The sequence below is a fragment of the Mycteria americana genome, chromosome 2 (genome assembly GCF_035582795.1).
Source record: "Mycteria americana isolate JAX WOST 10 ecotype Jacksonville Zoo and Gardens chromosome 2, USCA_MyAme_1.0, whole genome shotgun sequence".
NCBI classification, from domain to species: Eukaryota; Metazoa; Chordata; class Aves; order Ciconiiformes; family Ciconiidae; genus Mycteria; species Mycteria americana.
In genome coordinates, this window is record NC_134366.1 from 171,147,064 (window position 1) to 171,171,896 (window position 24,833).

General features: G+C 41.3%; 1 protein-coding gene and 1 long non-coding RNA gene across 7 annotated transcripts in view; one reads left to right on the top strand and one right to left on the bottom strand.

Annotated features, from left to right (window-relative positions):
* The window catches only part of PTK2 (protein tyrosine kinase 2), a 234,230-nt gene extending 224,992 nt beyond the window's left edge, over window positions 1–9,238 (bottom strand). For all 3 annotated transcript variants that reach the window (XM_075495342.1, XM_075495336.1, XM_075495337.1), the window contains exon 1: window positions 9,088–9,238. The gene's annotated coding sequence lies outside the window, so the exon portion shown is untranslated. The remainder of the gene's footprint in view (window positions 1–9,087) is intronic.
* LOC142406436 (uncharacterized) lies at window positions 8,834–19,383 on the top strand. 4 transcript variants are annotated; one of them, XR_012774601.1, is made up of 7 exons: window positions 8,834–8,977; window positions 9,718–9,875; window positions 10,094–10,467; window positions 11,590–11,654; window positions 12,195–12,351; window positions 15,501–15,557; window positions 16,017–19,383. It is a non-coding gene; the product is annotated as an uncharacterized LOC142406436 (long non-coding RNA). The 4 variants fall into 4 exon arrangements; XR_012774600.1 differs by lacking the exon at window positions 8,834–8,977 and adding an exon at window positions 9,369–9,568; XR_012774599.1 differs by lacking the exon at window positions 8,834–8,977 and having other exon boundaries at window positions 9,369–9,875; window positions 10,054–10,467.
* The last annotated feature ends 5,450 nt before the right edge of the window (window positions 19,384–24,833 follow it).

Genomic DNA, 24,833 nt, shown 5'->3' on the forward strand with positions numbered 1-24,833 from the left:
CTGTTCTAGTATCAGTAACCAGTTTATAATTCTGGTTTTCAAGCCATATCTAGGTAACATCTGCATCTATAGAAGAGCATGACAGTTTCATTTATGGAAAGGATCTTCTCTCCATGACCTTTACAGCCATAAGAGAGAACAGCATTCCACAAAGAAAATACAAGATGCTTTACCTGCAACAGATTTATATCAAAGCTGCAGCGTCTCAGGCAACAGCTAACAAAATAACAGAGAGGACTTGCTTACAAGAGCTCAGAGAAAACTATCAGTTGCTGGGGTTACTGTCAACTACCTTTTGACTATCAGCGTAAACCTGAAAATAATAACCCTGCCTTCTTTACCTGCTACCATCACTAAAATCAGTGCTGGATAGGACTCAAGAGGTCATCTTGTCAATCTGCCACTCCTGAGGTATGGATAAATAGCATTTGCTTTCAGACATATGTCTAATTTGATCTTAGAGACTGTCAGTGACAAGAGGCCCCTCCTAATCTAGTCCAATGGTTTGTTATTCTTAGCATTAGAAGTCTTCCTCCCCAGGTAACTAATGCAAGTCTTCAGTCCTATTATTTAAGTCAACTACTTCTTGTTTTAATGCCCATAAACCTTTATATTTTTCTTCCTTGTAGTAGCCTAATGCATGTGAATAACTTAAGACTACGTGGAGATAAAAAGTTAACATCTTAATTTGTTCAATTCTTGTGTGTCATATCCTTCAGGTATCTGATCTGCTAACTGAAAGCATCCAAAAGAGAGGAAAACTCTTTCACAATGTACAGTGCCCAAAACTGACAATAGCATTCTAACTAAATCCTACCAGTACCAAATTCAGTAGAACTCCAAGTATTTACCCCCTTGCTACACCACAGTGGAGCATTTTTTTTTTCTGCACCAGCAGAACAAGGTTAATCACAAAGTGAGCACCATTCCATCAATAACCTGCACATCACTGCTTACTCAGCTCTTGTAGAACTTGAAAAGTACCTTTTGAGCAGACATTTGAACAACAAAATTCAAAATCCACTAAATATGGAGTAGGAAGAAGCTGTGGAGTTGAGAGGAACCAGAACAAGTACAGGAAACAGACAGCTTTGTGATTTATACAAACTAAAGTGCAAATGACAAGATAATCAATAAACCAACTGGAATCTAGAAACCTCTAGGATATAGTGCTTAAGCCTGAAATAGAAAACGAGAGCTGATAAAAATTCAGAATTACTTCTTTAGACATTAATTAAAGGAATTCTCATATTGGTGCTGTTAACACAAGAGTAAGAACAGAGACTAATTTGTAACATTTGCAGAGATCTTCACTGCAAGGAAGAGACCCTTACACGTCAGCAGCATGTAAAGCCTTCCCGGGTGAAGGCTGGCAATAGAAAACTAGTTAAAAATGTAACAAAATTAAACAATTAAAAATGGAACTTAGAGATTAAACCCCTCCAACTTGTGGCTCATCTCAGAGGAATGTGCATTTTTATATACATATTATCAACCAGCTTTTGTTCCTACTCATAAAATAAAATGCAAGTGTATTTTATTTAGTAAATGCAAATGCAGTTCCAAGTCAGGCATCATGTAAAGTTAACAAGTACACTAACAAACATGAATTAATTGCAATGGCCATGCCAAGGTTCATTCCAAGCAGTAAGATGGCACCTTAAATGAACAACTTTGACCCAACATCTTCGTTTCTACTATTCCCTGTGAGAGGTACTCCAAACCCCTCTACAGAAAGCACTTCAGAATTGCCATGTGTTTATATGCCAGTGGATGAAGCCTGAGCAAAGCATTGTCCTTATTTTAAAGGGGAATAAACAACAGCACAGCAGGTAGATTAGTTTAGCCATCAAAAGGAAAAAAAAAATAAGCCACAGAAGAAGTAGAAATAAGATTCTTGCCTCCTGACTTTCAATACTGTGGTTGTATCAGTGTTTCCCATCTCTTTCCACCACTGGTTAACAAAAACAGTGCTATCAGGCACGAGAGGTCCTAGGCATTGGCAAAAATACAAGAATACCTCCATCAAGTTCTGGAACTTGCTGGGGGAAAGGGTGAAGAAAGAGCGATAAGGACTAATACAAAATTAAAGAAGTACGAATTTTAACTCTTTACAAAGAGCAAGTTCAAGCAACTGAACTATAAAGGTACCTGTTACATGTGTTACTTGTGTGCTACTGCCTGGACTGTAAAATCAGTTATGAAGAAGTAACCCTGCCTTTGAACAGCTTCCACTACAGAAGAGCAAAGGAGATGGAGGAGACTGCTAAAACCTGAGGTATAAGCAGGTATAAAAGAACCACAAGAGCATTCAGCCACCAGCAAAAGGAATTTCTGCTTGAAGAAGAGTGTATTAGAAATAGCAGGGGAAAAAAAGAGTTGGGAAACAGCTTGGTTAAGTAACCAAAAATTAAAAGGAACTGTACTCTTTTAAACACTAACTTTATTTTTCTCCCTTCTGTATTAACCTTTACTTGAGAAAAGTGGGCAATAAAAATTCCAGTATTCTGAACCAGAACATAGACAATTTTTCCCTCAAAGGACAGAAAGATTACAACTGCCTAGTCCAAAAAAGGAAATGAAGAACAGATACCTATGTAAAAATAAGAAAATGGCAGTAGATTTTATGCTTTTATACTACCTTTCATGGAAGAAGAACTTAAAAGATTGCCTAAAATCAGTAAAAGGAAATTATCTTTTAAAGATCACAGAATTTCTGAATCTCAATGCTACAGAGTATTACTGAGGACAAACTTGCCTCAGCATCCACATTGAACATAAAACCTACAACAGACAGGATGAAACAGGTATTGACTGATATAAATCCCCACCACTGGGTGTAACTCAGACACTGGGATTTCTAAGTCTTACTAGTATCTTCAGTAGCAGTAATCTTGAACACAATGCTAGGAAATTAAGTATCAAATGTAGATGGACCTGAGACCTTACTGGCTATTGTACATCCCATGGATTCTATCAGTAAACACTCCTTGCAGCATTAAGAAAGGCCTGGGAAAAAACCTTAGGTACCTGGTTAAAGACATGTGTTCAGATCTTCAAAATATATCATTTATCTCATTTTGAGGTTCTGCTAAACCAGACTTCTGCCACCCCCTTGCAACCAAATTATTTGCTATCCTAGCAGCAAGAAAACAAGAAAGAGTAGCAGCTCCTCCTTCCCATATTAAAAAAAAAAAGTAATCAGCTGCTGCTTCGAATCCTTCCCAGGAACTGTAATGGGACTAAAGGAAAAATTATCTCTGCCTTCCAAAGATACTTCATAGCCTCAGATGGTCTGCTCCCTCTCCCCTCCCCCAAAATGAAATAAAACAAAAGCAGGAATTGCACATTTTCATGTGTGGGTAAACAATGAACAACCCCAAGCACGGCAGCAGGAAGCAGGAGTAGTTAGCAGTCAGTAGAGCCCTCTGACCTCTTCCTTACTGTCCCAAACAGTGAGAACAGCTTCAGCTCTATCACTACAATCTCTGCAAAGGCTATGAGAAGTGCCTTATTTAAGGACTCTTGACATACACACTGTCTAAATCCATCTAAATTTATTGTTCATCAACATACCTAGAATGACAGCAGTGGCAAAGAATATGTAATCTCCCATTACTGTCTCCAGGACAACCGATGCACATGTTTTGCTTATACACTTTTGGTCAAAAGGAAGGAAATTAGTCCAGCGGCTTAAAACAAGTTTAAACCACAGTTCCATAGGCAAGGAAAGGGTCAAGATTAATCTTAACGATTAAATTCTAAACTGACCTATATTACACTGTATGAAGTTGGAACCCTGCAGCAAAATGAAACTGAGTTGCATGCCTGTCAGTTCCCCTTCCCAGAAAGAAAAAGTAATACTTCAGTGCAATAGGAAGCTAACAAAAACTACTTAAACTTTCTCTGTATGTCCTTTCTGCGCTGAACATGATAAAAAAAGGGCAGAGAACCAATGAGAGAGTTTGGGGGTGGGAAAAAAGTCTTCAAGTCATAGGGGGCAAAGGAAATCCAATACAAGAGAGTTTTACCAGTTCAGCCATGGACTGCTGCAGATCTGAAGAAAATTTAGACGTACCCACAATTAACACTGATGCAAGCGAATCATCAGATGTTTGCTAACAAAGCCTGTTGTCTTCAGCTTTTGTTATTTACCTCTTCTGTTCTGATTTTTACCTGACAGAAATTGCATTCAAACCTTGTAAACCAGATTTCAGAAACTATTCTCCAATTTCTTCTTAATCTACGAACCACAGACACCACCAGTAATGTGCATCTCCAGATTTCAAGTATCATCAGCACCAGATGTGTAGCTTTCACAACATCCCCTTTCAAATTTTAGTAGTTCATACACCTTTCAGCACAACACACCTGGGTAATCACAACTGTCTCTCTTGTGTCTGCTTTAACACAAATAGGGAAAAATCAGAGCAAGCCAGCTGAAGTTTTTTGTACTTGTGGTTGTTTGATGAAGACTTAACACTCCAAAGTCCCCTCAGTTGGAAGACTTGCATCCTAATGTCAGGAACACTAAATGCTGAGCAAGCAAACTCCTACCTTAGGAAGCTTACATGGTAGAAAGAACACAAAGTTAAAGGAATGGGATAGGGAAAATGAAAATTTAAGCCTACAACACAAAACCTGCAGGTTTTAAACTGTTCAGTCCCTGAATAGCCACTTTCTTCAACAGTTCATCTGATTAGCTATCAACCACTGCCTGAATAGGGAGAGCAGGACATGAAAAATGAGAACTTTCAGAAAGATATACTTGATCATCTCCACAGAAGTTCTTCCTCTCCTACAACAAAACGACTATTTAAAACCAGATACCTATCCGGATATCACATTTTCCATTTAATTTCCCATTCTCTCAACTTCATGTCCTTCTAACAGACACAATAAACCACATTAATTGAACACTGTGGTAGAACACACTGGACTTCCAAGGTTCCTAAGTGGCAGTCACATACAAATCAAGCGACACACTTGAAATTGCTAACAATTTACAAACTCTAATCTTGGATTAATCTGCATTAAGTTCTAGGGTTTTTTCCAAACACTTAATAAAATAAAAGACAGCTTTTAGTACAAAATAACTATCCTGTAGAAGTTACCATTCAGGGAGACAAGAATCACTGTAGTTCAGGTGCTAAATAAGGACATTCAAAATTAGAGTTTTAGTGTGTTCCTACATAATTTCTGCTATCATTCCATACAAGAGCTCAAACTGATACAGTAAGGATTTGTTTGTTGCAGTTTTTAAAATCCTTACCTCTAATTAAAACCTTTTCAAGAAATTAAGTCAATATGTCCATGTTTTCATGTTACTCAGCAATGGTACTTGAAACTTTAGAATTACACTAACACAAGATGAGAGGAAAAACAGATTTAGTCTGGAAACCACATCTGATGGAGCTAAGTATCAGTCACACACTTGAGTCTTCATTGACAGCTATCCGAAATGAGGACTCAAAAGCTTACTGGTAAGAAGTAAATAAAACCCATGTTTTCACTGCTAGCATCCCAGAGTGGTAGCTGTAACACAAGAAAAAAGATCTAGACTATTAATTCTAGCATAAAGGCATCCTTTTTAAATACCTTCTACCAATTTATTGAAATTTGTCCTGAACATGAGAATACACAGGCACTTTATGCACTAATCTACATCAAATGAAAGCTACAAATATTCAGTTTAAGACAAAAAAATATGCAAGACTAAAAGCAAGATTTGAATATACAGATTTTACAGCAAAATTACAACCTACTTATAGTTACCAGTATTCTGCAAAACATGGCTATTGTTTAAACATCAGTGCAGGTAGCTGTCAAAAACCTGTAGGTGAATACACATACATATATTTAAGAACAACCAGCAACACTACGTACTTCAGAACTGTACTTTGAGAACACAGAAAGTTCTCTGTCAGAGTGAAAGAGACTTTTCCACCAATCCTAAGAGATATAAAAGGAATGGGAATAGCCTGTATTGTTACTATGAACATTGTATTATATGAAAGACCGTACTGCTACACACAGCAATGCCTACCAGGGGAAGGAAAAAGCGAGCATTTTGTTATACAAATGGCAAGAAATAACTTCCTGTTTCTTGAGTTACCCTCTCACTGAAAGAACACATTTATAGATGCATTAAAAAATGGAAGACAATCTCTTAAACCTCAAAGCCACCTGGCTTACTACTTAATCTCCAAAAAGCACTCCTGCTTTTCTCTCCTCCTATCATCCCCCCAAATATCTATTAGCTCGGTGGAATTTACAAAACCAAGATTCCCCCATTCAACTATTAGTCATCATGTGGTAAACCATTATATTTAAAAAAAAAAAAAAAGCCCTTTCAACAACATACAACATACTTTGAAGCAAAGTTACATCACTAGATATCTAAAAGTTGAAACAATTTTTAAAGCTATTTCAGCAAATTACGCATTCAAGACACAAGAGTGCTATTCTAAGAATATTCATTTCTGGATTAAGTACTCCAGTACACTACTAGTTGATTGCTATGTGAACTACACTTGCTTAGTACTTTTAACAATACCTAAGGCTGAGGGCTGAATAAAGCTTAGCACTTTTGACAAATAGGTACTATGCCATCTTCCTTTTACGTGTACATCTTAACCTTCCCGCAAAATAAAAGGTCAACTAACACAAACATCAATCCAAGCCATGTCCTACAAAAACTGGATTTAAGACATAATAGCACAAAAGACACATTAATTTAAGAACTGTTTTTCTCTTGTTGAATAGCCTGTAGAGTTTACAGTCCTGTGAGAGAAAGTGTTTCCCAGCAACTAGTGTCTCCTCCCTCTTGGGGGGGGGGGGTGGGTGTCTGTTTGTTAACAGTACCCCAGACTTTAGGTCCATTACATTTATTGCATAGGCTCCAATCTCAAAGGTACACATACACATTCTATACAGAATCTCAGCCATAAACCATGCTTTAAGCAACCCAAAGGCTGTGGCCGCCATCCACAAATCACACCATACAGGCAAAGGTCTTCCAACAAAGATACAAAGTAGGGTAACAGCCTGATTTCAGAGGTAACAAAAAAGAAGCCAGGTGGAGAAAGGAAGTGGTGGAATTTTGTACATGGACAACATCAGTAAGATAACAAACTGTTCCAAATAACTATGTAACATTCAATATTTTCTGGCCCCAATTCAGTTATGCTCTTGACCTTACCCAGGTTTAATAGAATCAGAGATGATAAAGGTAGATTAGCTTTGAGGAATGCAGGACTTTTCCAATTAACACAGGAAAAGAAAAAAAGATATTAAACAACTAAAGGCCAAAGGAGTCTGAATTTTTAAGGGACACTACAGTACCACTTCAATTTTAAGCTAACATTTACATTAAATACTTCAATATGAATCCCCAAGTGTTTCTCCTTTCAAGTGAACTTTTTGTTCAACGCATTTACTACAGCACTGCTATTATCCTAGTCGAACTGCCAAAAACTGAGCTGCAGGCTGACGCTGCAAGAGTGCTAGGGCCTACAGGATACACTCTGCTTTCAGAGCGCTTAAATAAGACTGACTGCAAGTCAACTAACACAGAAACAATGTAGTGAACAGTCTTTCAGCCAGAAAAAAAGAAAGAAGGGGAAATCAAAGAGAACGACTACCCCCTGTTCCAAAAAAGCATCATCTGAGTAAAGGAGGTTTGGAGAGAGAATGGATGTGAACATTGGCAATACACAGCATATGCTTCAAAATTAGTCCCAGAGATTTGAGGAGAAAGATACAGCTGCAGAAGTACCATTCTCACTGTACTATAAAATCGGGTTTACAACCGAAAAAAAATATCAAATTTCTTCCAGAAGTGCAAAGACTCCTCTACTTAATCCAACTTTTGTGGCACCAGCCGGGTCGATCAAAAGCCACGCTGAGGAACACTTGCTCCCCCTTCCCCACTAATACAGATTCAGGAGGCTATCCCCGGGTTAAAAGGTGTTATGTTACCAAAGAGCTGCCCCTGCTCCTCTTTGGATCGAACAACCCCACTCTCCAGCGAGCGCAGTAACAGGACACACACCCCCCCCCCCCCCCCCCAAAAAAAAAACCACCGAACACAAACCCAAACCCCCAAAAACCCCAACATGCACAAAAAGAAGAAACCTCAACCACTTCCCCTGCGCTCCCACCCAGGCTCTAAGAGGCAACCACAGATTTAACAGCACGCCTGGAGAGAGGCAGGGGCAAGCCAGGCAGCCCGGCTCCGGCAGCGAGGGGACACCTCCTCCTCCCTTTCCTTTCCCTTTGTTTACTTTACGGACCGTCCCGCTCCGCCTCGCCGAGCCGCGGCCCCGCCACCGCCGAGCCGCCAGCACCTCACCACCTCCCGCCACATCCGGTGGGACCGGACCGGCGCGGCCGCCCCGGCGAGCAGGGAGGGTCGGCCACAGGCTGAGCCTCCCAGGCGGGCGAGCAGGGCGGAGGGGGCGGCCGACTTCGCCCCGGGGAGGGGTGGAAGCAGCAGGCGGTGCACCAGATGACCTTTCCCCGCAGCCTCCTCTTCTCCCATTCCCTTCCCATCCTGCCTGTCCCCTCAACACCGCCCAACGAAGCTCCCTCGCAGGCGCCGCGGGGGAGAGATGCGGCTCTGCCCGGACCCCCAGCCCACCCCTCCCGTACCGTACCACTTCCCCCCCGGCCGGCCGGAGCCCTTCGCTCACACCTCAGCTGGGGAGGCTTCCCCGGCCGCGGGCACCCACAGCGCGCAGTTCGTGTGTGCACATACGTGTATGCACACACGCGTGCCCCGTAGGGGGGCTGGGGGGGGAGCCTCCTGTACCCCCTCCCCGGTGTCCAAGGCAGCCCCTCCCGAGGGATACAGAAGAAACGGGCGGCTCTTCCCCTGAGGAGACGGGGCCGCCGTCGCACCCCGAGCCGGGGGGGGGGGGAACACGGAAGGAGAAGCCGGTGCCCCTCCACACCCCCTCTCCCCCCACCCCGTTATGTAAGTTAGAGCCGCTGGGGCCGCTGCGCTTCACTCCGCCTGTCCCCCTCGCCCCTTCGGTCCCCTCCTCCTCCTCCTCTCCTCAGGCAGCCCCTGCCGCCAGCACTCACCGCGCTGCGGGCAGCCGCCTCCGGCCGGCCAGCCCCCGCCGGGCGGAGGGGCGGCGGCGAGCTGAGGCGAGGGGAAGAGAAGAAGCGGAGTTGTCCCGCCAGCGCCGGCTGCTGAGGCCGCCCGCCCGCCGCCCCGCTCTAGGTGGGTCTGCGCGGCGGCGCGGGCAGCTGCCTCCCTGCCTCCCTCCCTACCCGCCCCGGCCACTCCAGGCCGCTCCCCCGCCCTCCCGGCGCGCTGCACCATGGGATGTGCGGCTGCCCTCTCCCTCCCTCCCCGCCTGGTTCGCTCCCCACACTAACATGGCTGCGGGGGATGGAAGGGGGGGGTCAGGCTGCCGCCCCTCAAATCGGGAGGGGGGAGCCGCCCCGCCCCGCTTGCGCAGGCGCGCGGCGTGCGGGCCTCAGGTGGTGGGAGCCGTTAGTCCCCGCCGCTGCCTCGCATCTTGTCAGGGGTGGCCGTGGCGATGGTGATGGCGGCGGGGCGCATCGCGTCCCTTCGCCGGCCTTCAGGGGCTCTTCCCTCCCTCCTTCCCTCCTTTCCCGAGGCAACGCAGATCCTGAAGGACCGGTGGAAAGGGGGGGTTAGCTCGGGAAGAGGGGAAGTTTAACCCCTTGTCCTCCGCTTTTCAGAAGCGGCTCTCGGCGCTCAAGCTTGCGTCTTCGGGGTCTCCCTGTTCGCCTGTGACCGGGCGTTCCAGCTGCTTGGAGGCGTGAAAACGACTCGGACAAACTCGCTCTGTGGCCTTTTCTGGGAGCTCTGGCCTTGCTTCATTTCCACGGTGGCACCGGTTGGCACAATTGTTCTCTTGTTTCAAGACTGGGATATTGTCTTTCAAGGAAATACTTGCATATTTACCTCTATATGACCAGAGTGTTGGCATGCTTGTCAGTCATTGAGTTTATTTAATAACCTAAGTCTGAAATAGTAATTTTAAAAGTCCCTATTAATCCATTGCTTACCTCTAGTGGCAGTTGAACTCAGTTTTTGCTCTTCTGTGTGCCCCAGGTAGCCTGAGCTTGAGCAGATCCTGAACCTCCACCTCTGGAAGTTGCCAGCGTGTCTGGAAACTGGAGATAGGATGCATTTTGCTTTGGTTTAAGTGCATCTGCAGCTGAGCTAGCTGCCTGGGCTGCCTGTATAGTTGATGGAGAGCTGGTCAATATAGTCAATGGCATTTGGGATGTGATTAATCTGATCAAACATGGGTAGTTTACTTTAGGGTAAGACAAGTCACACTCTTAAACTTCCCTATGTTTATTAGGAAACAAGGAAACTCAAGGGAGGCATGCTAAACAAGTAGGTACCTAGATTGTAAATACAGTTTTTCAGGTGAATCCTACCTAAAATGTCCCAAGCCCCTACAGGAGCCAATCTATCAGGTAAGCTCTGAACATGGTAAAAATGCATTTAGCACTGTATAAAAATAAGTCCTAGAAACTCTCTTAAACAGCAGTACAGCATTCCTGTCCATCTTTATAGAAAAGCTTGGCCATTACAGCAGTACAGCATTCCTGTCCATCTTTATAGAGAAGCTTGGCCATTAGAGTAGTTACTAACAAAATGGGAGACTCAGTGACTTCCTTAGCCCAAGAGATTCATACCTGAATCTGTCAGTCTCCTGGGAGAGTCCTTTAACCAGCAGGCTGTAGGCTAGACAGGATAGCAAATACGCTCTACCCTTTCTGCTGAAGCTGGACCACTATGCAGAAATGAAGGAAGGAAGGAAGAATGATTTCAGTTATTTTATAATTATTGGTCTTGGGATGACTATTGATGCTCTTGCCAGAAAAGGTAGAAATGTGCTAATTAAAATTACTGATGACAGAAAGTTGGGAGGCATCAATAAAGAGGATGTTCACAGTAACACACAGGAAAAATTGAATGCTCTTGAGGGCTGGGATAGTAAAAATGGAAGGAAATGCATGAGTAAAACAGGAGTATATTTTCTGATTAATACACAGGGAAGGAGTGGTATAAATACTGGAAAGGGAAAATGAAAGGGAAAATGGAGCTTCATCATTTTTTTATGATACGGTTGTTAGCAATAGCAGGAAATTGCACTAAATGACCCTTCCAAGCATTTGATCCCAATTATTAATAATTTCTCCTTTGTCTCAGCCTTTGTCCGAAGATGTCAAAGTGCTCTAGCCTCTGAGCAACCTTGTGAAGAAGATAGTTATCCCTGTTTTTTACACTGGAAAGCTGAGACAGTATTTGAGTTGCCAAATTCACACATTATTCACTGGATGAACAGGCATAAAAGCAAATAGCTCCTCTCCAGGGCTATATCCTACGCATACAAGATAGTAGCAATACCTACTTTCTGTCCTGCGTAGTATATCCTATTGATTTTATATACAAGTTTAATAAACATTCTTCATTTAGATATCTTTTCAAATGTCCTTGCTTTAATAAATAATTACTGTTCCTGAGTTTTTATAACTTTATCCTCTGCGGGTTCTCTGGGCAACATCAATGTACCAATTCTCTCCTTTTTAGAGGTGGAAAAACTCTTAAGAGATACGTGGGTGATTTATGGAGCAGACAGAGTAAAGCCGGAGCAATGGTAGAACTGTGAATCTGATTCTTATATTTCTGCTCAATCTTGTAATAGTTACACTTTTTCATATGGAAAAGAAGTATGCTGTCTGAAGTCCTTGGGAGCTTTCCCATTGGTTTTAATGGGATGAAGGCAAGCCCAAAATAATATATCAAATTGATGGTTCGTAGCAATTCCTGAAAAGTCTCTGTTTCAGGTCCTGGTGAGAATTTTTTTGTTGGTTTCTTGTTGCTTTCTTTCATCAGCAAAATGCTTGTAAAAACAGAAGCCTTCAGCAACATACTGGTTTTGATAAAACACTTGCTGGGAAATCTTTCTCATGTTACAGAATGCAATTTTTAGTCAAATGTAGAGGAAGTTCCATAAAAGCTGGTGATTCAAGCTCTCAGCTGGGAGAGGAGAGCTGTGTTGACGTCCAGTGAAAAGTTACATGATTATCCAAAGTGATAGTTTCAGCAGAAACTCATGAGATACAAGTAGGATGATAGTTATGGCTTCTGTAGGGACTATAAAGCATCCAGATTCAAATCTCTGCTCTGTCTCCAGGTGCCCTTTTTTTTCCCCGCCAACTTCAGGATCTCGTCCAAACTAATTGCCTATGAGAAAGGCACTTCCAGAAGCTCATCCATCCTACCTATTGAGAATACAATTAATCGCTCTCTGATTACCCTTATTTTTCTCAATTGACTACGGGAGAGCCTAGGTAATTAGCCTAAATCTTTACATAGCTGAACTTTTATAAGTTGTGACTTGCACCTTTGTCTTCTAAGATTCTTGTTTTCTTCTGATTCTTGAGAACTTGCCCAGAAAAGTAAAATAATTTTCTTGCCCGCTCTGTCTACACAGACGTTGTTGGTAGGTGGAAAAAAAGACTATCCCCTGTAATTTATTATTGAATGATTAATATTGAGGTAAGACATTCAGTTTAATACTAATTGTATTATTTGTCCAGTCCATGCCATTAAGTCATTTAATTTACAGTGATTATTAAACCTGTGCTGCATTGGTATAAACAAAAAGGTAGGAAACTTCATTATAGCGTAGCATGTATTGTCTTTCCTTTTATTAAGTGATGGAGCTGGGGGTAATGGCTCTAAAGAGGACTAGTTCTTTCTGGTGTTTTGGAGCACAGCTGCTGTCAGGCATCTTCAGCTTTTCTGCAAGATGGTAAATACTCATTAAAGCAACCAGAGTGATCAGGCTTATGAGAGACAGGTAGCTCTGAACTGCAGGGCTATTTCCAGCTGTGACAATGAAATGCAGGGGGTTTGGAAAAAAAGGAGAAAATGGCAAGATGTTAAATATTTCACCAAATACACAATAACATTCTTCCTCGTGAGAGGAAATTTTTTTTTTAATCATTTAAATCAACCTCAGATGAAGAAGTATTCAACTGCGTGCATAAGGAGTCTACATAGTACTCTGACACTGGTGAAGGAAAAGTATATAGTAAATACCTATTTTATAAGTAGATAGAAATAAAATGACAGTGTCCATCTTATCAGAGTTACAATCTGCTGCAAACCTTATGCTGTAAGTTTTTCTCATGTGGGAGTTTTTTTATTTAATCAGTAGGGTCAGCGGCATTGTTTACCTTGAGGGATCAGGTCCTACATTTAACAGTGAATAATGCCACACAGATGGAGGATGTGTTACAGCAATTAGGGGCACAGTGGTATGTGCAGCCTCATGGTTAGAAGGTACAGACTTGAACAATTAAAGGCACCAAAATGTTAATAATGTTAATATGCACATCTCTGCTTCTCTCTGGATTAAAAAAAAAAAAAAACAAGGCAAACCATTATGTTAGCATTTCTGGGCAGCATCTAGAGTAGCAGCTGAATGGAAGGTCACCAGTGGCGGTTTTTCTAATTTATGCAAAACAAAACACAAATTTTTAAGAAAGGCTCCGAGGGAAATCGGCAAAATTACACAGGATCGGGAAGGAAATTTCAGGTAGAAAATTTGGTGTGGAAAAAACTAATTAGCAGCTGGGGGACCCCACTTGATGAGTTGCTGTTATTAGCTAAAACCTCCAAAGCAAATGTTAATGTGTTAATTAGAAGCAGGGTAATAACCTCCTAGATTTCCCAGTGGGAAACAGAAAAACCAAACCAAAACAAAAACAAGACAATTTTTTTCTGGATATAACTGGCTAAAAACAAACATGGCAGCAAGGGAACTCTCCCAGTACTGCTTCTTCATTTTCTGATGTGTTTGCAGCGTTGCTACCCTAACAGTAACGTAGACCACCTTACCTGGCCTTTCAGCATGGTGACTGGGTGGAAGCATGGGATCAAGAAGTTTATCTTTCTAGAAAATCAAACAAAAATCTTTGTCCTGACTGGTAGCTTTGATTTCTAGGAAGAAAGGAAAGGTCCCACGTTGGCTTAGTTAGACTGGTTCCAAGTAAGAAATGGAAATTAAAAGGAAAGAAGAGAGATTCATTCTGTGTCCAGTCGGTATGAAAGCACAAGAGAGTCAGAAGACTCTCAGACGGCGCCCTGGTGTGTTGGCATGGGAAGTAAAATTAATGATCTATCCTAAAGGGCTGTTCTTCTCATCAGAGATTCTTTTCTTCTCATTTTATTTTGGCTTCCATGATAGAAATCAACCTTTCTTTTTTTTCTTTTTTTTCTTCTTTTTTTTCTTCTTTTTTTTTTTGCCAACCAAACCTCAGACAAACTTGTAGCTGAGCCAAACCAAACCATACATTTTAAAACTGCATTCTGTTGAGACCAAGCAGCATAAAGGGATGGAGTTCTTATGGACATTTAGAAACGCTTGAATTCTTTGGCTTCTCTTCTGCAGTTTTCTACCATTTTGATGCCGTGAGCTGTGTTGCACACTTTTCTCAGAAAGGCTCAAGAGAGAAGGAGGGTATTCAGGAGTATGCGCTATCAGCGGGGCTAGCTTGTGGGACACCCAGGGTTGGAGCTGCAGCGCTTATGTTCCAGGAGTGCACTTGGTGGCTTTCCCAGTAAAGATACAACCTTTCGTCTCTTCCAGTTCTGAGCCAATCCATGAACCTTATATTTTCATTTAGTCAAACTGGTATTCCCTCACTACAAGAGAGACATTGAGGTCCTGGAGCGTGTCCAGAGAATAGCAGCGAAGCTGGTGAAGGGTCTAGAGCACAGGTCTTATGAGGAGCGGCTGAGGGAACTGGGGTTGTTTAGCCTGGAGAAAAGGAGGCTGAGGGGAGACCTCATCGCTTTCTACAACTACCTGAAAGGAGGTTGTAGAGAGGTGGGGCTTGGTCTCTTCTCCCAAGTAACAAGTGATAGGATGAGAGGAAATGGCCTCAAGTTGCACCAGGGGAGGTTTAGACTGGATATTAGGAAATTTTTCTTCACTGAAAGGGTTATCAAGCATTGGAACAGGCTGCCCAGGGAAGTGGTTGAGTCGCCATCCCTGGAGGTATTTAAAAGACGTTTGGATGAGGTGCTTAGGGACATGGTATAGTGGTGGACTGGGTAGTGTTAGGTTAATGGTTCGACTCGATGATCTTAAAGGTCTTTTCCAACCTATACGATTCTGTGATTCTGTATTGAAAAAACTAATTGTTTTTAATTTTGTCCTTACGCAGTTCTGGTTCTTTGTCATGAATCAGATCAAGTCAGCTTTTTGCAGGCACTGTGACAGTAGCGTCATCACTCTGTTCTCTGTCAAATCCCTCCCAAAAATCCCTTCAGCTGCTTTGGTAAGCTTACACTTTTTCTGTAGAGCCCCTTGATGTGTAAAATGTATGTGATGTTTTGATCAAAGGGGTTCTTGTACTTCATGCAAATTTCAACACACTTATAGCAGTCAGATGTGAATGTATAGATCTAATCCTCCTGATCTTCACAGAGTGACACTGGGCCCATGGGACATCAGTCCAGCTAGCGAGGAGGGTAGGGAGGATTGGTGAGGAATATTTTAACTTCTTGATTTTATTTTAAGACTGTGTTAAGCTTTATCCATTTATGATAAGATTAACTAATGTTCTGAACACCTATCGTCTAAAAGGTTACAATGACCACATTTGGGAAAATTTGTCTTTTTTTCTTTCACATTTTTTCCAACATCTAAGCAAATGGCAAAAAAATCTCCTTTCTGCAATCCTTTTGGCCACTTTAAATAGCATTTTAGACATCAGAGAATAATTTTCTGTAGATTTATTTTCAAACACAGAACCAGATGCATTAAGTAGGGAGACTATTTTCTGTGGTTATTAATGGTCATTGCTGACCAGTCTCATATTCAAGTGAATAATTTTAAATGTATGTGAATATGGATTCTTCTCATGTTTTCTTTATTTTCCAGTCTCTGTGTATTCAACTGTAGTATCTACAAATTTGTTATCAACCTAATTTTTAATTCTAGGTGGAAGGACTTCTGACGAGACAATGTGACCAGTCATCTTGGAATCCATCCCAGAATCATGAAGACTTTGATACTACTTTGATTTGGATTTTGGCAGTGGGATACAGGACTAGTACTTGTTCCATATGCCTTTCCTCTGAGTTATAGGGTTCTCCTCATCTTCCCTGAAGTTGTGGCCCTGGAAATTTACTGTTTCTCTCCTCTCTAGCACAAGTGGGGGATAGGGGCTGTAATCGCTCCATTCGACCAGGTGTCGTTGGCTTTGATAGCTGTGTTGTGCTGTGGGACATGGTGAAGAGGACACGTTCTAGCACTTACTTCTGGGGTGGGGTGAATCTTCCTATCCTGTATCCTGTTTCAGAGGCAATCCCCTTGCATTACATTTTCCTCTTGTTAAAAAGAGTTACTTTAAGTTATAGGCAAGATATTGCTGACCTGTATTAATTCATTTTATGATGGCTGCATAGAAGGTCCCTGCTGTCTACATGAAGTCATTACTTGGGAACCACTGAATGAGTCACTTCATAAATTTAAGTAAGTCAGCCAGGAGGTAGAAGGCTTCTGTCATTCCTCTAATTTGCTCATCCTGTGCTTCTTGGAAGACTGGAATAAGAGAGGATTGTAATTTTCTTGAGTTCAGGTCCTTGCTCTTCAGTTGCCTAATTAAAAATTGATCATTTATTCTCATTTAGGATTCTGCAGAGAAAGGATACTGCTCTTGCATAAAGTTTTTGAAGAGAGCCTCTGCACTGGATAAAATATGGAGCTAATTATCATAGCACGTATGTTTAGAAGACAGTGATGCACTGGAAAATACTTTCTTTGCAGGATTTTCAGACTCGTGGCTATCCTGTTCTTTGTCCCTTCAGCACACTGGCGTGTGTGCGTTTGCAGTATAGAAAAAGAGATATTTTCTGTATTGTCGTCTTTTCCCTGTTACACACAGTTCTGCCTCCTAGTTTTCTCAGTACAGGCAAAACTTTGCATCTTTTGGAGGTGTTCTGTGAAGTGCCTTTGTATCTGACTCCCTCAATACCACACTTGAGTTTATTTACTTTGTAGGAAGAATATTGCACACAATAAAAAAGGTGAGAGAGAAGACCTGTGGTTTGACTTAAATCGGTGTGTTTTGCTTTGCAGGACTAAGTGAGTTGATTGCAGCACATGTAGGAGTGAGTTCATACTTTCCAATACCTCTGAAGAACAGACCACGTTCCTTAACAGTTGCATTCTTACATATCCTCATGTTGTCTGCCATTTCAGTTTGATGTAGCAAGCACTGAAAAACACAAATATTTCTCTTGGGTTCCTTTATTCTGAAAACAATTGCTATAACGGAAAGATTGCAGCCAGATGCATTTCAGTTTGGACAAAGATTTTTGTTCTTTGTGGCAATCTAACATTCTTGCATCAAAGGCAGTAGTAGCTATAGAAAAGTGAATTGACGGCAGCTGAATCATCTATAACACAGCTTTTCATCAGAATTTGTTCTTGAAAATGTTACTCCCCCCCCCCAAAGGAAAAACTGTAATAGTAATTTTTATTGAACCAGTTTAGAAAGTATGACTATTTAGCTTTATAGCAGAATTATTGCATTGAATAAAGGCTGCTTCAGGAACAGCAAGGGAGGAGTGTGCCCAATTACGGATTTCTCTTTCTGAAAGAGTCAGACATTTCTTTCTTATGGATGTCTGCCTCTCTAGCAAGTTACCTGGCTGCTTTGGTCTGCAGGAAGGGAAAGAGCCTTGTAAATCAGATGTGGATTCTTTCTTATTATTTATTTATTAACATATTTTTTGCACATCACAAAATTAACTTTGTAAAAGTATTACTTAACGGCATAATACATATACAGGATATTTAACTGTCAAAGAGTTTACAAGTTAGAAGAAGCAGTGCAGTGTTAGGTCTTTCTTTCTGCTGTGAACTTCATGTGGGGTTAAATGTCATGTAGTGTTTCGATGCCTCCAGTTCTAGTCTGTAAAATAGGCGTAGTAATTTGATAGCTAGGGGAAGATACTGGGAGTTACAATGAGGAGAGGTTCAGAAAAGAGATTGAAGCTGCATGAACATTGAAGACAAAGTGTATAAGCCAAGTTTTTTTCTCTTTCTTTATACAGTTGTTGTCTTCCCAAACCCTCTTATCTGTATCTTAGAAAAAAACCTCCTACAGTTTCAGTGAAGGACTGGAGTTGTATGTAACGGAGAAGCAAAGATTTTCTTACTGTTTTGTTTTGATGTTGCTAGATGTGACAGATGCACTCCACCTCTTAACCAAACTAGCAGTAGTTTGGTACAGGCTCCAAAGGAGGTAAAGGCCTGAGACATGTCCGGGCCAAGAACTCCTGGTTCCGATCTGTTCTCTGAGAACCCACAAGGAAGCCGAGTGGCACAGAGAACATTGATACCAAATAGCTTGGAACACCGATCGTGCATGAATAGCGGATGGCTTTTCCAAGACTCATTTATCAAGGAACAAAGAAAGTTGTGGGTACAAGAAGCCTTATGCATATCTTTCCTATCGCATGTAATTTGACTACAAGCCAACCACTTTGTCCTATAAATATGACAGCCTAAGTGAGCGTTCTTTGAGCTCTCCCTGCTAGGCAGCGTGGCTGTATGGCGGTCATCTCCCCTTGAGCTGGGACACCTCTGGGACACTTCTCAAGGTTGCTCCTTGAGGCAGAGAGAACTTTTACCAATGGCAGATCTTTGGTAAGCGACCGATATCACGCATAACCTTGCAGTATGGTAACTTTGATGTTGTCTTGGTAACTTTGCATGCTGAATTGATAAATTTTGCGTATATGATCCCTTAGACATAAACCGTTGCCCAAGTCTGAAACTAAGATTGGACCTAGCCGCACCTAAGCTCCATCAGGAGTTTAGAAAGCAAGGGGGTCTACTCTGAACCTCATGACTCAACGGGAGGGTCCTCTGTACCCTTTTGTCTCCCCGGTCTCTCTGTGAATCATTCTAACTCGAGTGTAACCCAATGTTCCTTTGTACCTTTCTTCCATGCAGTAATTAATAGAAGGAACCTTGCCCTCAAAGTTTGTTAAATCGCACTTTTACAACATCTTATTAAACCCACTTTTGCTAATACCTTTGACGGCGAGTTTTTAAGTGATCTAAACCACCAATTTGCGACACTAGATCAGCTCCTGCATCAGACTTTTTTTTTTTTTAAATCTGTTTATGTTAAGCTAGTTACAGTCTGAGCTGCTTTGTTTATTTACCGAGCAGGTGCAACAAGTGTAGAGATTTTTCAAGTTCCTGATAGTTATCCCAATGCTGTCTTTCACTATGATTTAAATAAGATTAATGCAACCAAAATGTAATAAAAATAAGTAATAAATATGTAATAAAATATGTAATAAATATGTAAGAAAAAAACCTGTTAAGACATTTGAGAGATTTCATACTTTAAAAGCAAATTCTTGTCTGTAGAAGTACATATTGGTTGCCCTTTACTGTAAGGAGAGGAGCCTTGCAATTTGTCTGAAAACAGAAACTCACAGATGCTGATGTCAAGAACAGAAATAAAGTCCATTGCTTCTAAGCAGGTGCCAAGGAAAAACTTAATATATCTGCGGAGAATATTGTTTTCCTTAAGTTCACATTGAAATCATATGTAAATATTCTGGGAAACATATGATATTTTGGGGAATATTTACATATTTTGTCATTATTATGATTTAGTAAGGAAAAAAAGCTCCTTGTGCATATCAAGGTATTCCAGTGACTAGCTCAGAAACTCGGAAGCAGCTGCAGAGCCACCAGTTGAAATGCCTGGGTAGGCAAACAAAGAGCCGTATGCCGTTTGCCGCGTTTCTTCCAGATACTAGCATCTGGGCTCCTTGGCATGTCTACCTCTCCTACCCTTCCTATAGCAAGAGACCACTTGTGGGCTTTAGGTTTATATGGTTATCTGTTTAAAGAGTGGCAGTCTCTGTTAATCTTTATAAAGTTTCAGAGGTGAGAATTCCAAAATAATTAGAAGCTTTTGAGTACATCGAAAAGCAATTGTCTTTGTTAAGGACCTGACTATAGCAACTGCCATAATATAATATGGTTTGTGCACGCGTATAATATGCACATTGCAATAATGTTCTTACCTGCATGTGTGCATGATTATAGCGTGCTACCAGGAGGGGAAAAATGCACATGGTAAATGTAAGGAGTATATGTAACTAGTGCAGAAAGTAGGATTTCACTGTAGTGTTATTAGCTCTAAATGAAAACAACACTATGGTTTAGAGAAGTTCTGAATTTAGCACGTTTTCAGATGGCTAGTTATACGCTAAATAGATTTCTATAGATTTCTAAAAGTTATAGATAGGAAAAGAGGAATAATTTACTGAAAATCCCTTCAGAGAACCTGGCTTCTGGTTCCATTATCAGTTCACCAAGCCATGCACAGTTTTACTTAGCCATGTGATAAAGCTGAGACCGACCTTACAGATTTTTTAAATTAATTCTGAAGTTTTTGTTTTGTTGAAAGCAAATTGCAGCTAACTTTTTTAACCATAATACAGCAGAACGTGCTAGTGTCTTTTAAGTACCACTGGATCATGGTATAAATTCATACTCTTCTTTTACAAAACTTTATCTTTTAATAAAATTAATTATTAATTTTACAGTTGTTCCTATTTTGATCTCAAATGCGTGTGTTCAGTTTTGCACTTGGATTTCTCTTTGTGAGTTGAAAAGTTTCAAAACCATTATTTAACTTTTTCTAAATATACTCTATTACAAAAAATCTCACTTCTGATGTTTTGTGCACAGAGTTACTATTGTACAAAGCGTGCTTTAATATGGTACCTAAGAGATTTAACCACTGAACTGTTTGAAAGTGCTGTTGTTGTGCATGTGGGAGAGAGAGAAATGTGAAGTTTAGATAAAATATTACATGAAGTTTGGCAAGAGAGCTTCTGGAATTCCAAGTTTATCTGTAATTTCCCTGCAGTGGAGAACACCCTTTCTCTAGGGCTGGTGAAGAGTTGGAGCAGTTTTATTTACATCTAGCGGAAATGGTGAGAAAGTTCGCAGCCCTAGTTTTTATGTGGATCGATGCAGTCCTTGCACCACTTCGGTCAGTCTCTGCCTGAGAAGTACTCCACAGGAAACAAAAATTAAAAAGAACAAATTCAGTAGCAGTAGTAGTGTTATTTTTAAGCTACTGTTCTGAGCAATGTCCCTTCAGTAAAAATAATACAAATACTAGACTATTGACCACAATAAATGAGGACTGGTTTAGAGTCCATTAGGCTTCTGTTGTCTTTCTTACACCGCAGCTGTAGTGTCAAGTATTACAATTATTGGAAAGTCACCTGTGGAATATTTGATGTACTTAAATACAGGCTTGGTGATGTTTATTTTCAGGTACGTAGATCAACAATTCTTCATTATTTTGCCTTTTTGCTCTAAATTAAAGTGTTTGTCTTGAATTTCAAGAGACATACTTGATATATTCATTCATGAGCTAAAATAATCCGACGTGAGCCCACAGAGGAAGAGATTACTATAGGAGAATAGCTTTTACTACTGTTAAACCAGCCAAATATTTGCAGTTTTGCAATGATTCATCCTTCTTCCTCTCTTGTTCAGCAGTATTTTGGAAGAGCAGACTAAGGAAGGAGCTAATGATACTCCTAGTCCAAAAGAAGATCAGGTCCTTTTTTTGGTGATTAATTTTATCTGAACCAAATCCTTCGTTGCCATAACATGGTCACAGAAGTGAGCAGAACTGCCCCTATTCATCCCAACTGAGGAGCAAGCCCTTTGTCTTACGCTTTTATTAATATTTATTATTTCTTTTAAAATAAATGCTACTATTTAGCATTGATTATTATTTCTATGAAAGGAAATACTCAGGCCTTGGGGACCTATCCTGAGAAAAGTATGGCAACACATAGATGGGGACCATCCTGCAAAGAGCAAGGTTGGGACTGAAAGGAAGCTCATGAGTCATCAGTGCGGTGCCCTGCTATCACCAACTGCCTCGTGGCATGAGCCTGATCCTGAATTGGTCAAATTCAACGACACAACAGTTAACTTCCCAGTCCTACGTAAACTAGTCACGAGTGAGAAACCTTCTTTCCGTCTCCACCGTGCGTTTGTGATGTGTGTTTGCCTTTTTCCCCAGGTTGTACCTTAGGTTAAACAGTTCTTTTCCTTCCCTTCTTTTCTCCTGTTCTGTATCTACAGGCAGCAGCCAGTTCCCCTCTTTAAGGTGTCTCCTCCCTCTTAAATAACTTAGTTCCCCATTCACTTTTGGGTCCTCTTCCTTGAGCATCCGCAATGCGAAAACATTAGTTCAGTCCCAGCTGTCTTTGGGAGTCACTCAGATACTTCCCTCTGAAATAAAAACTAGCTGTAGCATTTAGGTTTGTTCACTTCAAAGACCACTCCCAGGGGACGGTACAAGCAGTTCTATAGGTTTATCTCCCTTTGTCCTATACAGTCTTCCAACACTCTACTAAAAGGCTTTACACCCTCAAAAGAAAATTCAGTTAGGCCTTACGGCAACAGGGAGGAGCCCCAAGTAGATGTGTCAGTCTGCTCTGGAGAGGGTTTAGCCCTGAAAACCATGCACATCATGGAATCATAGAGCGGGTTGGGTTGGAAGGGACCTTTGAAGATCATCTAGTCCAACCCCTCTGCCATGGGCAGGGACATCTTCAACTAGATCAGGTTGCTCAGAGCCCCGTCCAACCTGGCCTTGAACCATGGTGGGGCAAAGTACATCACTGCTTTGCGCTTCCTTGCATAGGGGCCAGGGATCATTCACTGGGGCAGATACATTTAGCATCCTTAGTATTCTCAGGCTTCCAGTTTCCCTGATGAAAGAGAGTCCTTTGGGCCGGGGTTTTAAGATGCTGAGTCCTCAACAGCAATACTCAAAGTATTCTCATTCCTTGCTTTTCACTCCAGCCCCGTGCTGCTACACCTGTATCAGTAAAGATGCTTGAGGGGCTGGGTTGGGAACTGGACTGTGGAGCTTGTCTGGCTTAAAAAAACAGGTTGAGGTTCTCAACCATTATACAGTTTTCTTAAATATAGTTAAAAGTTGTAAGATAAATGCACACAAACGTGCATATCAATTGCAGAAGCTAGAAGGGAGGAAAAAAACTGGAGATTCACTTCCATTTATTTACTTTTCCTCTTACTCAAACAGAAGCATCAGTTTCTAATAGAATAAAGGAATATTCTCATTACTGATCTACCTCTTCATGTCTAAAAGAAAACAACACATTCAGACCTTTGTGTCCAGAATGCCCCGAGGACAAATACTGCATACAGGCAATCAAGACCACGAGAGTGATTTCCAGAAAGAGTGTTTTATCCATGGCTTCTACCTGTGTGTTTCAGTAATACCTGCGTTTCTGTGATGTTTCATCTGAAGAGTTCAAAGCACATTATAGATACAGGTTTAGCTAAATTGATAGCGGTCTCTGAAAGGTAAGAAGGATTCCCATTTGCAGGCGCAAATGGTGGTACCTCAACAGATAAAACATCCCGCTCAAGGTCAGAAAAATGAGTCAGTGGCAAAGCTGGAAGAGAACTTTGAGAGGTGAGTTTAATACGTACTGATGGCAGCCAGCTGCCTTGCTGCAGCTGTGCTCGGGGAACATTGATCTTATTGTTGTTGATACGAGTGAACTTTTCCAGACAAAGAATCCACATAAACCCAAACCATTTATCAGCCATTAAGAGAAGCGAACTGGAAAATGCTAGGCTGTCATAACTGTAATGCAGGCAGCAATTAGTAAGCACTAAAGTGGTGATGTTTTTCCTCTCCATCCTTGATGCACGTTTCCATAAAGCTTTGGTCCTATGTAAAGCTATTTGCTAGACTCGTAGCTTGGTAAGCACATATTCTCATCACGGAGTACTTCAGTCTGAAAAACCGTCCACCACTCATACTTTTTTTTAAATTTAGTATTCAAGGATCTTTCCATTTTGACATGCTAGTCATGTTTCTGGAAGCAGAAGCACCTAGCTTATAACTAAGTCTCTAGAAGCTTGAGAAGAGAAATGTATAGCTTCAATATCTGCAGTGAAATTGCTGTTCCATTAGAGGCAACGTGCAAACTTGGCCTATAGGTAAATTAGAAACCAATGAGTTAAAAAACTTTGGACAATGCCCTTAATATTATGCTTCAACTTTTGGACAGCCCTGAAGTGGTCAGGCAGTTGGACTAGAAGATCGTTGTAGGTCCCTTACAACTGAAATAGTCTCATCTCGTCTCATCTCGTCTCGTCTCGTCTCGTCTCTTCTCTTCTCTTCTCTTCTCTTCTCTTCTCTTCTCTTCTCTTCTCTTCTCTTCTCTTCTCTTCTCTTCTCTTCTCTTCTCTTCTCTTCCATTCCATTCTCAAAAAAGGAAAATCCGAAAGCCCAAGGTGTGGAGAGTAAACTATAAATCCATACTCTTTTCCACTGTCCATCTATTCCCACTGGAGTTGTACAGTAAAAGTAAAGGAGAGTAAAAACTTCAGCAAGGTGCCTTAGACATCTTCGATTCCCCCAGCCCTATATTAGCTATCTGCTGGTGGCACTCAAACAAGATAGCAAAACAAAATGATAGCTTCCCTCCCAGATGGGTAAATCTAAAAATTACTGCAGGAATGGGTAAGCAGTATTTCATCTGTCCGCTGCCAGCTATAGTAGAGATACCCCGTTCTTCTCTAAGTATAGGTGACAGATGAGTCTTCTTGGCAGACCCAACAAAACCCGTCCCACCTTGAGGTCATACAGGGGAATGTATCAAAATGAATAGATCATCAAGTCTGGTGAAATACTTAAGAGGGTGA